General features: G+C 36.1%; 1 protein-coding gene across 3 annotated transcripts in view; it reads right to left on the bottom strand.

The window, feature by feature from the left end:
- LOC106877733 (E3 ubiquitin-protein ligase RNF13) overlaps nt 1-16,640 on the bottom strand; it is a 73,332-nt gene that overhangs the window by 52,878 nt on the left and 3,814 nt on the right. For 2 of the 3 annotated variants that reach the window (XM_089337544.1, XM_089337542.1), the window contains exon 2: nt 5,561-5,679. The gene's annotated coding sequence lies outside the window, so the exon portion shown is untranslated. Of the gene's footprint in view, nt 1-5,560; nt 5,680-14,341; nt 14,492-16,640 lie in introns of all 3 variants that reach the window. The other variant, XM_089337543.1, reaches the window with a different exon arrangement.

Genomic DNA, 16,640 nt, shown 5'->3' with positions numbered 1-16,640 from the left:
ATATATATATATATATATATTTATATATATATATATATATATATATATATACACGACAGGTTTCTTTCAGTTTCCGTCTTCCAAATCCACTCACAAGGATTTGGTCGGCCCAAGGCTATATTAGAAGACACTTGCCCAAGGTGCAACGCAATGGGACTGAACCCGGAACCATGCGGTTGGTAAGCAAGCTACTTACCACACAGCCACTCCTGCGCATATGATAGACTTCTCTCAGTTTCTGTCCACCAAATCCACTCACAAGGAATTGGTTGCCCTGGTGCTATAGAAAACACTTGCCCAAGGTGCCACAGAGTGGGACTGAACCCAATGACCACATGGTTGGAAAGTTAACTTCTTACCACATAGCCATGCCTGCACCTATTTATGTTTGTGTTGCTCTTGACCCATAAGAAGAAAATCTATAGACTCTCTTATAATTTCTTCATATTCTGGAAGGAACGAAACTACTTTCACCCTTTAGCATTCAGATCACTCTATTAAATGTAATACATATTTATTCACATTGTTTTGAATCAATCATGAATTATCTCTTAACAACAAGATTTCAATGTTGAGATTATTTTTAGAATGAGGTTGTAGGATAGGTGTAAGAGGCTGGATCCAGCCAATTTGAACATAAAACAGGTGGAATATTTTTGCCTGATGTGACTGGTTTAAATGCTAAAGGGTTAACTATTTTTACCCAAGAGCAGCCCAAGCTAGAACCTGAAGGAACGCACATAAACAGCTCTAAAAAGATCTAAATGGAAATTTACCAACACCGCCCGATTGGCCCTTGTGCCGGTGGCACGTAAAAACACCCACTACACTCTCGGAGTGGTTGGCATTAGGAAGGGCATCCAGCTGTAGAAACTCTGCCAGATCAGATTGGAGCCTGTTGGCAGCCATCTGGTTCACCAGTCCTCGGTCAAATTGTCCAACTCATGCTAGCATGGAAAGCGGATGTTAAATGATGATGATGATGATGATGATGAAACAGACGAAATATTGCACAAGCTAACTCATAGATCTCATCTTTTGTTTTGTTATAGAACTGTTTTTATTTTTGTTGTTTTGTTTTTAAATCAATCAAATTCTTTGTACATGTAAAAGAAACAAATGAATAATAACACCATTCAATTTTAGTGACATTTGAGGAAAAGAAAAGCATGAACATTATTCAAAGAAAAAAAGAAAAAAAACCCAAAACCATCGTTTAATTAAATATATAAATTTCTGTAAGAAGTTACTAAGTGTTAAAAGCACAAAAAGATCAAACGATTTTGTGAATATAAATTTATTCAACAAGTCAAAAATGGGAACGTCACAATCAATAAATAAAATTAAACTTTTGCAACTTCCAAATTGAAATGAAAAAGATCAATATTTTATCTAACAAAGGATCATACTTAAAACTATCTTTGTTAAAATAAAAAATAAAAATAGAAAAAAAAAAACAATAGACGGTCAATTATATTTCAGAATTCAAATTACTTTGGAAGTTCCTGGTATTTTTGGTATGGTTCACTATAAATAATATCAATTCTAATATAAGTTTTCCATGATGTGTTGAACAAAGACTTCACAATGTACTATTCTACAATTCTGTTGTCTGATGTCCTTTTTGACAGTAACCTTTTCTTGTTTTCAAGATACCATATTTTACAACGCCACGTACTGTATTGCCAGACTGGTTTAGGTGAGACACAAACAACATTGGTTTCAAATTTTGACACAAGGCCAGCAACGTCAGGGGAGGGGGTAAGTCAATTACATCGATCCCAGTGCTCAACTGGTACTTATTTTATCAACCCTGAAAGCATAAAAGGCAAAGTCGACCCCGGCAGCATTTGAACTCGGAACGTAATGACAGATGATATGATGCTAAGCATCTTGTCTGGCAAAGCAACGATTCTGCCAGCTCACCATCTTGAGACAAAAAACAATATTCTTTTCTACTCTAGGCACGAGGCCCGAAATTTTTGGGGAGGTGAGGGCCAGTCAATTAGATCGACTCCAGTACGCAACTGGTACTTAATTTATCGATCCCAAAAAGATGAAAGGCAAAGTCAACCTTGGCGGAATTTCAACTCAGAACGTAAAGACAGACGAAATACCGCTAAGCATTTCGCCCGGCGTGCTAACGATTCTGCTAGCTTGCCGCCTTGACATAAGTAATATTACCAAAGCCTAACCAGTGTCGATGCTGACACACACAGAAACAAACACAAACAATGGGCTTCCATTCATTTTCCATCCACCAAATTTCACTAAAAAAAACATTGGGTGCTGCCCTTACAATTGAAAGGTCACAGTTTCAGTTGTGTTCTTGAGCAAAACACTTCACTTTACATTACTCCAGCTCCTTCAGCTGTAAATGAGTGGCCCTGCAACAGATTGACATTCTGTTCAGGGGTAAAGTCGACCTGCCCACCTAGCCAACAGGGTGAAATCACTTGAAAGCTGCAACATTGCAGGGAAGCGCATTGTGACCAGTGGTGTATAACCACATCCGATAGTCAGATAGATGCAGTGATATATATATATACAACTTTTAGTATCACATTATATATATATATATATATATATATATATATATATATATATATATATATAAAACTTTTAATCCTACAACATATACGTAAAACTTTTAAAGTGGTGCCAGTGCCACATAAAAAGCACCCAGCACACTCTGTAAAGTGGTTGGCATTTGGAAGGGCATCCAAATGTAGAAACCATGTCACAACAGACAGCTGGAGTCTGGACAGTTCCTCAGCTTGCCAACTCCTGTCAAACTGTCCAACCCATGACAGCATGGAAAACAAATGTATGATGATGATGATGATGATGATTACATCCTATATAAGTTAATACTACCTCAAGTTAAAATAAAATCCCAACATGCATTTTTCTTTTCTACTCTCAACATTTTTCACTGTTTCCCATCCATTTCCCTAAGTTAACAGCAAAAGAAGGATGGGTTTGAGAAAACTGGCTGCTTCACAAATCACTTGACAATGGAATTATAAGTAAATCCTTTCGGCAGCTGGCCCAGACTAAAAGCAAGAAGAACAATGTGCTTTCTTGAGGGTCACAGCAAAATCAGCATAAATGTGGTTTGAAGATATGTCAATTTGCTCAACAACCTGCAACTTGACCTGACAACCTTCATGACTCTCTAAAAATAATTATTCAAGTTCAAGAAAAGGACTTTGATAAGTTGTCCATTCACCAAATAATAAAGTGATAATGTTAGCACTACTACTACTGCTACTACTTGACAATATTTCTCATTCGAATATATACTATTACATACAGTTTATATTGCGTCAGTCACTTTCAACAATATACTGAGATAATATAAATATACATAGATATCACATTTACCTTCATTGAGAGCCATTTATTAATAGAATATATTGAAAATAGATAATTGAAATTGAAAGGGAGGCATGGCTAGTGAGATAACAAATCTAGAATAATATAGCTGATAAACAATTATGTAGGTACATTTAGGATTTTGAAATGTAAACAGAACTGCTTAGATTTCAAATCGAACGATCAGATAATCTCACATTTACACCTTTTTGGTTTTATAGCCGCCCTGACCGGTCCCATGCCGGTGGCATGTAAAAAGCACCATTTGAGCATGATCGTTGCCAGGAGGAAAGAGGTGATGTTTGTGACCTTCACAGATGGCTGAAATCAAGCAGTGATGTTTATGATCCTTGCAGGTCCTTCAAACTTAGTGAGGTCAGAAGAAAGAGATGATGTTCACAGCCACTGCAGGTCCTACCTTCCAACACTGCTAAGCTCAACACAGTTAGTTGATGTTCTGAATGTCTTCATAAGGTAAAGGTATTTGCAAGAAAAATATGGTGAGAAAGGAACTCAGAAAGCCAGTATTATTTATTTATTGCCCACAAGGGGCTAAACATAGAGGGGACAAACAAAGACAGACAAAAGGATTAAGTCGATTACATCGACCCCAGTGCGTAACTGGTACTTAATTTATCGACCGCGAAAGGATGAAAGGGAAAGTTGACCTCGGCGGAATTTGAGCTCAGAACGTGACGGCAGACAAAATACCGCTAAGCATTTCGCCCAGTTCGCTAACGTTTCAGCCAGCTCGCCGCCTTATTAAGGGGCCAGTATTAAGGGGAAGAGAGATTATAATGGTTTATAGTGGTTACTGTGAGGCTTAATGAATGGTGAGAATGTATGAGAGATCTGAAGTAAAGGAAGTTATGCCAGGTGGGGTTTGACCGATATGACAGGTAGGTATACGAGTTATTTCAGAAAGGAAGGAAGAAGAGACAGCATGTGTCATCAACCAAAGGTTGTGTATTGGTCAGTCTTTTTGTTTTTTCCAGATCAGTTGGGAGAACTTTTGGATGCAATTTACAATGAGTAGTAGTAACAACAATTATAACAGCAGCAGCATTTAATTGTGGGTCTACTTGAACTCTGTATCATCAGCAACTACCGACTATGACTGTATTGGGGACAATGACATATACACTTGTTCATTCCTTAGCGTCTTAAGACCATCAGTAGATGCAGTGCCACAGGAAGAACTATGTCAAATGAATCTGTGTTTTATAAGGTAAGTTGACTGTTATTGATAAAACTAGATTGGATGTCTTTCAATGTTAGTAAGATCCTATCTAGAAAACATACAAACAGAATGGGGAAAACTAAGGGAAACTCTTTACAAAAATATATGACATTTTCTACGATGACAGAAATCACTAAAACACAACATCAAAGTTGAACCATTTAGCATTCGAACAGGCCCATATATTCTAGCTGTTTTATGTTGAAATTGGCCAGAACAGATCTCTCTCTCTTACCTACCCTACAATGTCATCCTGAAAATACACAACCACATCATCAAAATCTCAATGCTACAAGACAATTCAGGACTAATTAAAAAAAATGTGAATAAATAAGTATTGTATTTGACACATTAATCTAAATGCTAAAGGGTTACAAGAATATAAATCTACACATCATCTTTTAATGTTCATCTTCTATGCTGGCATAATTTGGATGGTTTGACAAGATTTGATGGGTCTGAGGACGGTACCATGCTCCAATGTCAGCTATGGCATGGTTCTTACTTCGACTTTCATGCACACTGATGCTGCATGTCCAATGGAGCATGCTAGCTAGAGCCTTTGCAAATCTGCATTCAGCACTTATGTCTCACTATTAAGCAGCACAGCTGTTTGCACACAAGCATCATACAATGTCTTTCACCCTGCGAGAGAAGCCTACTGGCCAGAAGAGAGCTCTACCTGGTTAACTTCAGTGTGAAATTCTATCAAGACGACAGGTGATAAAGAGTTAAACAAGCTGAAAAGAGACATGGCCATGCTTGCATCTATAATGCAATATAAATCTCTGCAATAAAGCCATAAAGTTTCCTGCTCATACTCAAGGTTACAACTTCATATTATAGAAGGACATATAACTGAATTTTAACATACATTTACAAATATATTTAAAAAAAAAACAACTGACGAAGCAGTAATAAACAAGATAAACCAATATTTACCTGTAATGTTTATGAAGCACAAAACCTTTTTTTAGGCTTTCACATACCGCAATTGTGTAAATTAATCTCAGAGTCTTGGGTTAATTTCAAAACAAGGTACCCCAAGTATATATATTCAACTGTAAAACAGAAAATAGCAACATTATTAAAAGATGGCTATAACAATATATTTATAATAATGAGACATTCAATGTTACATTAAATGAGAATATATAAACAGCCTCATTGACAAAGCAAGGAAAATCTTTAAGTGACATAAGCTTAAAGTCGATCAGAGATGTCTCAATCTGACTTGTGGCATTCAAAGCAAAAGCTCACGTGGGTGAATTAAAGGATAAGCTACAAGATAATGACCAAAATTTTATTGGTGATGCCATTGTCAAGTTTTGTAATTTACTTATTTCAAAAGCACAGGTGCAGGAACACGGATCAAATAGACCTAAACTGCAAATTTCTATCTTGCCGTAGCAGAACGTATGAGAAGGGGCAACGACATCAACCATAATCCTGTAGCAATGGAATCAACTGTGTGTGTACCTGTTTATTTTAATTGCAATTATAGAAAAAAATGGACAAGTTCACATAAAACCTGTGCATGCCATGTGACTGGTGGTGTTTAACTATTTAAACAAATGTACAGCATTTGTTATATATTGCTTAGGCATTCAAAACATGACAAACTGAATGAATTGACTCCAGTTCTTTTTCAAAACCTGGTAGTTATTCAGTCTCTTTTGCAGGACATAAACAAACCAACACTGATTATCAAGCAGTGATGGGAAACAAACACACACACATATATATATATATATATATGCAAACAGGTGTCTTTCAGTTATCATCTACCAAATCTACTCACAAGGCTTTGGTTGGCTTGGGGCTATAGTTTAAGACATCTGGCCAAGGTGCCATGCAGTGGGACTGAACCCAGAGTCATGTGGCTGAGAAACAAACTTCTTACCATACAGCCACATCTGCACCTATAAAGGATCCAGTTTCTATTAAGTATTATCCAAAACAAGGCGGGACGAATCAGCTGATAAATTTGATCTTTTCTTTTTTTACAATTTGACTGATTTTACTGTACGATGGTAATTTCTGAGAAACTAGGGTCTCCAACTCAAACTATAGTTCTTAGTTTAAATCATTTCAATATTTATGTAATTCTGACACAGAAAATTATGAACACAATTTCCTCATTTTTTCTCATTAAAACAAATTTCATTCCAAACTATAGAAAACAAAAAAAAAACTATTATTGTATTTGTGTGTTATATTTTAAAATAGCATTTCTAATCTAGGCCTCTCTAGGCTGTCTACCATATCTAATACCGGTTAGCAAACACAGATAATGCTTTTATGGATCAACAGAATCCATAGAATCAAAATATGAAGCCTGATGTCTGTGGCAGTAAGAAGATATTATAACATGTACCACTTTCTGGAGGAACTGAAGAGGAGCCCTCTATATAATCACTGAGCCTGCTAACAATAGCAGCTAAATCTTAATTACATACTACTTTTGTTTAAAAGGAGTAGGCCCAAAAGCATTTCATGAATAGGATGCTTCTAATAATAACACTACTTGACTATCATCGACCTGTGGTTAAATAAGTACAACTTATTTCCAGCAAGACAAACTGATGTGTGTCGAATTGAATGCCCAAACCAGATACTATAAACCAAGTGCTTACAATAGGTTGCTCTCTTGACCATCTTGCTTATAAGGGAACATGTTTCTACAATGGTTTACAATGGAACCAATAGTAATAGAGGTTTTGACTGCACCACCTATAAAATTATACCTGTTAATATACCATTATCATCATTTAACATTTGTTTTTCCATGCTGGCATGGGCTGGACAGCTTAGCAAGAACTGGCAAGGTCAGGTTCCACGCCAGGTTCCATAGTCTGCTGTGGCCTGGCTTCTACAGCTGGATATACACTTCCTCATACCAAGCACTTTGCAGAGTATACTGGGTGCTTTTTTAATGGAGCCTTTTTTAATGGAGTCTGGTGCAATCAAATCGTCCAACCCATGCTAGCATGGAAAGCGGACGTTAAACGATGATGATGATATATATAGTGGAGGATAGGTAGGTTACCGTATTTCAAGCTTTAAATGACTGAATGACTGCATGTCATACATGCACACACGTGTGTATATATATATATATATGCAACAACAGACATCATCAAGAACACTTAATCATGTGTTTCCCAAATACTTCACGTAGAATAGCAAGATTATCACCACAAAGAATATCATTTTTCAAAGTTACATGGCATTGGAGTAGTTACTCTCTTTTAATTATTCAGGAAATGATTTTATCCAGTTTCATACCTTCACACAGTGTTTCCATCGCTACTATCAAAATACAAACAGCTTCTTTCCGGTGTATGAAACTATCAACATTATAACCTCCACCTAAGCGAAAGCAGAGGCATTGTTTTGTTTGTTTGTCCGTGGACAAGATACCTCAAGAACTGCTGGATGGATTCTGATGAAACTTTCAGGGATGTTTGGCCTCATGACTAGCACGAACTGATTAGATTTTGGGATCAATCCAGTACTGGACAATGATTCTGGATTATTTTTCCTGTTTTTTTTTTACTAAATTTTTAAGAGCGGTCAGGTTCATTTTTAGTATTCTTGCTTGTGAGAGCAGTCAACTTTATTTCAGATATTCTCATATTAAAAATCATCTCTGGTTAATCGTTGAGAGGATGTTGGTGTTGCCTTGGCGGAGCTTTGCGCTCTCTGAATGCTCTTGTCTAGATTAATTTGTCGCAGTTGTAATCTAAAATGTAGCCATAAAAGTGTGTCAACATAGGGAATATTTCTCTTAACATATAGGCACAAGCATGGCTGTATGGTTAAAAAGCTTGCTTCACAACCATGTGGTCTTGGGTTCAATCCCACTGCACAGCAACTTGGGCAAGTGAGTAAATCTTGTAGATGAAAACTACAAGAAACCCATCTCTCACACACACACACATATGTGTGTGTGTGTGTGTATGCATATATGTACCTTTGTCCTAACACCATGTGATGGTGGTAAACAATCATCACTGTAATATAAGTGATGATAATGTTTGTTTCCTTTCCAGTCTTCCATAGAAAAAACATGTATGGTCATGGAAAATATTAGCTTACTTGGAAACAGGGGAATACTGGCAACAGGAAGGGAATCCAGCTATAGAAAATCTGTCTCAACCATGCGATGACGTCAAATGATGATATATGATATCAAAATCAAATGCTGCCATTCACATGGCCCACCTCAGTATCCCTCAAGACATAACCTTGGGAATTTCCTTGTGTGGATTAAATATGAATTCAAGAAGTTTATGATTATATGTAAGAAAATGTCTACAATGTAAATTAGGATGGGAACATTTTTGTGATCTACAGTTTCTAAACCACCCGCCCTCTGTCAATATTTGAATAATTAGATTCATCAGCAGTTGACCTTCCTGATAAATATAGGACTAAGTGGTTGGTTTGCAATAAAACTTCAGACATAGATTGCTCAATAGCTTTGAATGTCAACATGCCTATTGGTATCAAATATCCTTACAACAGGATTCTCAGCAAGAGCACTATTTTTTGTATTTAAATCATTAAATGCCTATTACTAATCCTTTGTCCACGCACAGTCAACATTTTCCTTGCACAATTTCACAAATGATTCAACTATCTCAGCAAATTTTGGTAGGTATTGACCATAAAAATCCAGCAAATGGTGCTAGTATAGTATGCAGTCTATCACATTGTCAAACTGTATAGCCAGGGTTATCTATCTTGTAAAGGAAACCAATTTTTCCATTATACGGACATTAACAACAAATTAAACTGCAAGCTGAGCGTGAGTGAGATTTTAGAACTAATATTTTTCTTTGTCATGGATATATACCCATGACCACAATAGTGACTCATAGGAAAATCTAAAAATACAATAACTGACAGGTACAGTATGTGCCGTGAGGTGTGTGGAGTTGTCTGACGAGGGAAGATAGTTGGAACGAATAACCCCATTCAGATTGACGAAACATAATTTGCTGGTTGTCGAAAACACATTTGAGGAAGAAGGTTGAATGGTGACAATGCTCCTCTCTTCAAAGACAGTGATGCAGAACAATGAAACAATAGGAACCATGGACGTAGAATTGATCGGCTGTGGATTTTTGGTCTCAAACAAGGCTCAGACTGTCGATTCTTTTCTATGGAACAGCACGACAGGAACAGTTTGATCCCAATTATTGAAAGAGAATGTGAAAAAGGTTCACTAATTCATTCAGATGAGTGGCCCACTTATAATAATTTAAATCCCATAGGTCATCACCATCTGACAGTGAACCATCAACGACATTATGTGGATCCAGTGACCAGAGAACACACTCAAGCCATTGAGTAGTTATGGCTAGATGCTAAAACTATAATTCTGAAAAAAAAAAAAAAAAAATGATCACTGAAATATCTAAAGTTTTTTAATCTCAAAAATCTCTGAATGAAACAGTAGATAACCTTGTTTGACACTGTGGTAGACCGCACCCAGCAAATCTTAACTCTTTAGCATTCAGATTACACATTGTTTTGAATTAATCATGCATTAGCTTCAAAACTTCAATGATGTGGTAGCTTATTTTTAGAATGATATTACAGGTAGGTGTAAGAGATCAGATCTGGCCTCCTTGAACATGAAACAGGTAGAAGATCTGGGCCTGATACAGCTACTTTAAATGCTAATGGGTTAAAAAGGACTCTAGTTTCTTTTATTATTATTATCATTATTGGGGGACATATTTTCTAGAATAAAAGTCAATCTGGTTTTAATACTTTCATTTGAAATGGAATCTTTCTCAAACTATTTTTTTTCTGATCTAATAATCATGCTTCTATCTGTCGATCAATCCAGTGTAATATGGGTCTTTTAAGTACAAATCCTCAGCAGTTAGTTGCACCCAAACACTTCCATGTCCAACACAACAAACCAATAGGGCTGTTAATAGTATTGTTATTTCTATCTGAATTCAGTGGTACACAACCACAGATATCAAATTTCAAATAGATAATGATTATTTATTTTTTAAAAATCATTATCTATTTGAATCTGGTGACACACACCCCAGTGATTGAAGTTGGTAAACAAATTCTATCACAGCTAATGTGTCTGAGATGGGTTCAATATTAGAGGTTGAATAAGAGTTTGAATATAAATTTTCCACCAGAATTTCATATTACTACTATAGAGAGAAACCGCTTGCTAGTATCAATTGGAACAAGTTCTAATATGCTTTTCCAACCATTTGTTGTGATTCAACGTCAACTAGTGGAAATATGAATTGGTAGTTTAAAGGATTCAAAATATGAAAGAACCACATTTAATGGACATACAATCATTTAACAGACTGGCATCTTCAAGGCAAAGCAATAGCAAGAATTAATTAGGAGTAAAGATTGTTTGCCAACATAATTTGGCAGTCCTGGTTTAGGACAAATGTTGCTGTAATTTAGCCCCAGGAGACATCGTCTCCAGCTAGCTATACCACACGATCTGTGTCCTTATATTTTTTTTCGAACAAGGGAATCTAGCACCCCCACTCAGCTCAAAACAATATCTGTGTATCGTGATTTCCGGGTTATTTCCCTTCATCAGCACACAATCATTGTTCGGCTAAAGGTGGTGCTGCCAAATTCCCCTTCGAAATATATAGTTTTCAAAGTGACAACTAGTCACTGATCTATAAATTAAAAATTAGAAGGACACAGATCATGTCGTATAGCCAGCTGGAGACGATGTCTCCTGGGGCTAAATTACAGCAACATTCGTCCTAAACCAGGACTGCCATGTTATGTTGGCAAACAGTCTTTACTCCAAAGTACTGTTGCTGAATATCTCTCGCTGTGAGATTTACAAATAGTAATTTTCTAAGAATTAATTAGTTTTAAATGAGTTCCAACAGTACCAGAACTTTTATTATAGTCCACAACCACTACTATGGCTCCAACAACACCATGACTTTTATTACAGTCCATGGCCAGCTACAATTAGTATAATCTTATATTACACGCCAGTTTCAGTTGTTGATCCGTCAAACTAGAAAAGTAGATGACTTTCGAGAGGGTTTTGGTTGACTAATGAGTACCCAAAACCTCCTTGGAATTACAGTAAACTCACTACTGGTATACTCTTGAATACCCTAGCTGATACTATACAATTTTCCTTGCAGTGGTCCTTACCTGGTAGTGCAAACATTCCCATTATCAATTTGTCCTATACTTTCCTTTGTAAAGCTACAAACTGATTGAAAGTGGGGGTTTTGTTGTTGTTGCTCAATTTGCTTAGTATTCTACATGTATGACATTTTCCTATTAATAAACACATATTAATAACCAGAAAATTGTATTTTGGAAATTTCTTCCTTTTAGCAACTGGCATTTCTAAGTTCTACTTTCAGAGAAATACTAAATAATTTTTTGTTGTACGGAAGCTTAGACAGGCATTGAGCGACATATTTCCAAACTGTACTTGTTTGTCAAACATCCTTGATCTATGGACTGCCTGATTCATACCTTCAACAAGTCTCAGTTGTATTAATCCATGTTCATTACTTTACCCATCTTAACTATGGTTTTTACAATATCAAACCCAGTTCTAAAAGCCAAGCAAAATTTTTACAATGTTCTCACATGACTCTTGACACAGACACATAAACCTGCTTCATTCAGCAATGACCAACTTTTATTTTAGGTCACACATTATTCCATATAATCTATTGTATTTCTCTGAAACCCAAATGAACTACAGACCTCATTGTCAGCCTTCCATAAAAATAGATTAAACCTTCTTCAGACCACCAAGGTCATCGCTATCTTTCGATTTCTTTCTTGAAGGTGGGAACTACAAAACATAACCACATCTTATCAGGATCAGTAAACGCCAATCAGGTATCCTACTGGCAATGCCATTTGTTGAGGAAAATATTAATTGATAACAACAATTCTTTCTACCAAAGGGACAAAGCTGAAATTTTAGGGAGGAGAGTTAGTCGATGACATCGACTCCAGTACTTCAAACTGCTGCAGGTTAAGGGACACTTTGACTAAAGCTGTAGTCCTTCCAGTCTTCTTAGCCACCAGTTACACACTGTCCATATATATATGGTGCCACATAAAAAGCACTCAGTCCACTCTGAGGGTGGTTGGTGTCAGGAAGGGTACCCAGCCGTAAAAATCATGCTAAAACTGACAGTGAAGTCTGGTGGTCTTCTCTCTAGCCAGCTCTTGTCAAACCGTCCAACTCATGCCTGCATGGAAAACGGACACTAAATGATGATGACATGTAAAGATATATCAACATTTTAACATCTACTTTTACATACTTGCATGAGTCAGATGGAATTTGTTGAGGCAGATTTTCAAGAGATGCCCTCCGTGCTGCTAATCCTCATGTTTCCTAGTATGGTAAGATTCCCCCATATTCCTATGCGAGACCTGTATGGCAGTGATACTCATTTACAATTACCATGAGATTTCAAGAAAAGGAGACAGAAAACTACACATACAATTACATTATGTGTGTGTGTGTGTGTGTGTGTGTGTGTGTGTGTGTGATGGACTTCTTTCAGTTTTCATCTAACAAATCCTTTCGCAAGGCTTTAGCTGATCTAGGGCTATAGTAGAACACACTTGCTCAAGGTGTCACATAATGGGGCCAATTGTAAAATCAGTAAACAAACTTCTTAACCACACAACCCTGAAGTTATCTTGGATGAACAGCAAGTTCATAAATGAGAGTGAATACCTAAGATTTAAAATGTGAAGTTGGGATTTTAATAATTATGGAATCAATTCTGAAGCAATTTAACCAACACATAAGCTAAACTATAATCAGTCACGAAAAGGATTTTTATTTTTGTTGTTTTTTTTTTAACAGAATAGTCCCAATATTTTGTTAAGTAACACTTCATAAATAAAATTTTTAAAAATAATAATAATATTGTGAGGTTAGATCTGGACATGCAGAGGGCCTTAGAAATATGAGATGGCAAACCGAAGCTACTATGAGGGAGGGCAATGGTGTGGTCCAGTGGCCTGGTGTCTCAGTTAAGCAACATTTTAATGTTGCTCATAATTTGTTTTTTTTTTCTTCTTTAAAAAAAGGCATGAACGTCATAACGTCGTTCTTTCTTTTGTTTTTAAATGTATATTTTTGCAGCAACGTAAAGAAATCAATAATATTCAGTGGGTGACAATTTCAAGTTGAATAAAGGGAATCATGAGTTCGAGTGTCACTGTTCCCTAAAATTTATAATCAGTCATAAGAAGAGATAAATGGATAATAATTGTATTATCATCCATTGTATGAGCGTGTTTCGTCAATTTGTTTTTAAAATATAAACATGGATGACTGTATTTTCTTCTAGCTAATTAAACATTCCACAGATCAGGTGATCAATAATTCTTGATCAGATATACACATGATAAAACCAATTGGAGAGAGAGATTTATTCTATCCAGCCAAGTTAGCCCTGTCTAAGGACAAGGGCACGAAAATCAAGTTACGGAATGCCGTAAAGTGAAACTCTAGGTGAAATATTAAATATTTACTATAAGGCAATAGAATTTTTTTTTTTTTTTGCGTACAATTTCAATATAACAGTAATACTTCCAACCATGTTACGACCCGTATATATAGCTAAGGGTCGGTACGTACGTGAATTCACAAACAGAACAATAAAGCAATAAGACGGATATTGTTAGTGGTAAGCCAACCTTAATCGAGCAGACCTATATTGATGGTAGACGTTCCACCAAGATCAAGACTGCGTCATCTAATATGTGGTTCTCTTCAGGAAGTACGCTCTGATTTAGCTGCTGTTTCTAGCTGGTCAAACACCTACTCTTCAGTTTTGCTAACGAAAACTTAAATAAAAAAAAAAAACACTTGCTAAATGGAGTAAGTTTAATGTTTCCGACAAATCATTTCAACAAAACTATTAAGTTTTAAAAGACATATATATATACACACAACCCATTCGAGGGTGTGTAACTTCCTACTTTAAACAAAAATTGCTTTTTCTCTGGATAAATCTTAAAACTTGGTCCGATATTTACAAGCACAACAGGAACAAGACAAAATTCAACTATATCAATACTTGCTCGGTGGTAGGTCAACCCTCATCGAACAGAAGATCTTACTTGCTGTCTTAGCTCCAAGTTAGCCCTCAACGAGCAGATAGATCTATGATCGAAGGTATCCTAACCGTGACAGTCTCACATTTTAATACCGATAAACCACATAAAGTGTCCGTTTATCTAAAACGGTAGAAGTTTTGTAATATAACGAAAACACTTCTGTCGAAATGCTACATGACATTGGAGGTTTGAACCGACGAACAAGTTTATTTTTAAATAAGATTCTAACAGTAAAACTCGTTTTAGGAAGCTTAAGTTTACACATATCAATATTCTTCCATTTCGTTTACTACAGCAATGCACTTGAAAGCTGCATTATCTTTTAATTTCCATATCATTTATATTTAGCTATATATAACGCCTACTTTCGTCCACAGGAAACGGAGGCACTCTGCAATGTTAATCAGATAATTAACTCCATAACACTGAAATGTCACTGAATTTATGCTGCGAAATCTTCTCTACAATGGCTCCAATAATAATAATAATAATAATAATTTCTATCGTTGGTAGAAAGCCCAATGAGGGTAGCGAGAAGAGTGGAGTAAACCAACAGTGTAAATTACTGGTACTTGTATGACCGACTCACGGAGAGATTGCTACAATAATAAACTAGTATTGTGGCAATAATAAATGACAATTCTAATCGACGACATAAAACTAAATTTTAAATTAAATCGAACACACCCTGATTCTAAAAGAATATAAGCCCACAGCTAAATCGATGTGACATGGGCAACAGTCTCCAATTGTTTATTTTTAGCTTTTTTCAAATTCAAAGAAAAGGGGGTTTGTCAGAATATGAAATGTGTTGGGACAGGAAGCACAGAATAGTTTATAAACAAACAAATATATTTTGACTACAGCAAACAGATAAAAAAAATAAAGTTCGCTATCTCTTGGGTCTGGAAATTATATAACAATACAGGCGGTGGAGGAGGGGGTAGAGACAAAAAATTCACACACACACACGTATATGTACGCTTATATATATATATATATATATATATATATGTATGTATGTATACGTCTGTGCATATATATGCGTATATATAAGTTTAAATACCTACATACATGTATATATATATGTGTGTGTGTGTGTATAAGTTTATATACGTATATGTGTAGAAATTCGCTATAAATATTGTACATAAGATGGAAATGAAAGATAGGTGCTTCGTGTCATATAATCAATCCATTTCCTATATACTACGAACCAAAACAACAAAACTCAAGAAAAGAGGGCGGCCTCTACGTGGTCACTAAGCATACTAAGAACAGCAGCCAAAATCTCCCTGAAATCACGCCCTACAGACTTGGGTAAGTGGGAGGGGGGGTATCAAATTAGAGACGGATGATGTGGTCTTGGATGCAGAGCGAAGAAATGGTCATGGGTGGAACGTCTTTGATCTATCCGACCAAATGTGACACGGGTAAAAGAACAACGATTGAAAAAATATAGACGGAGATTGAACATAAATGCGAGATACATACGATGTAAATGGCTGTTCTTAGGTCAATAATAATAATACTTACAACTACTACTACTACTAATAATAATAATAATAATAATAGTCTACTATAGGCACAAGGCTGAAATTTTGGCGGAGGGAACGAGTCAATTTCAGCGACCCAATTACCTTTGTCGACCCTCCGAAAGGATCAAAGGCAAAGTAGACCCAGGCGGAATTTGAACTCAGATGGTTGAAGTTGGGCAACTAAATGGTATTGCAACTTTCTACGTCCTAAAAACCAAAACAAACCAAATCAAAAACGATGTGAACTATTTCACAGTAAACTTAACATCAAACATAAGGAGCAACAAGGTTTATGGTTGAGGTTTTTGGGTCATAGCATATATATATATATATAATGA

This window comes from Octopus bimaculoides, chromosome 19, assembly GCF_046866305.1.
Source record: "Octopus bimaculoides isolate indiv1 chromosome 19, ASM4686630v1, whole genome shotgun sequence".
In the NCBI taxonomy this organism is placed as follows: domain Eukaryota; kingdom Metazoa; phylum Mollusca; class Cephalopoda; order Octopoda; family Octopodidae; genus Octopus; species Octopus bimaculoides.
This window is presented reverse-complemented; position numbering and strand designations above follow the sequence as displayed.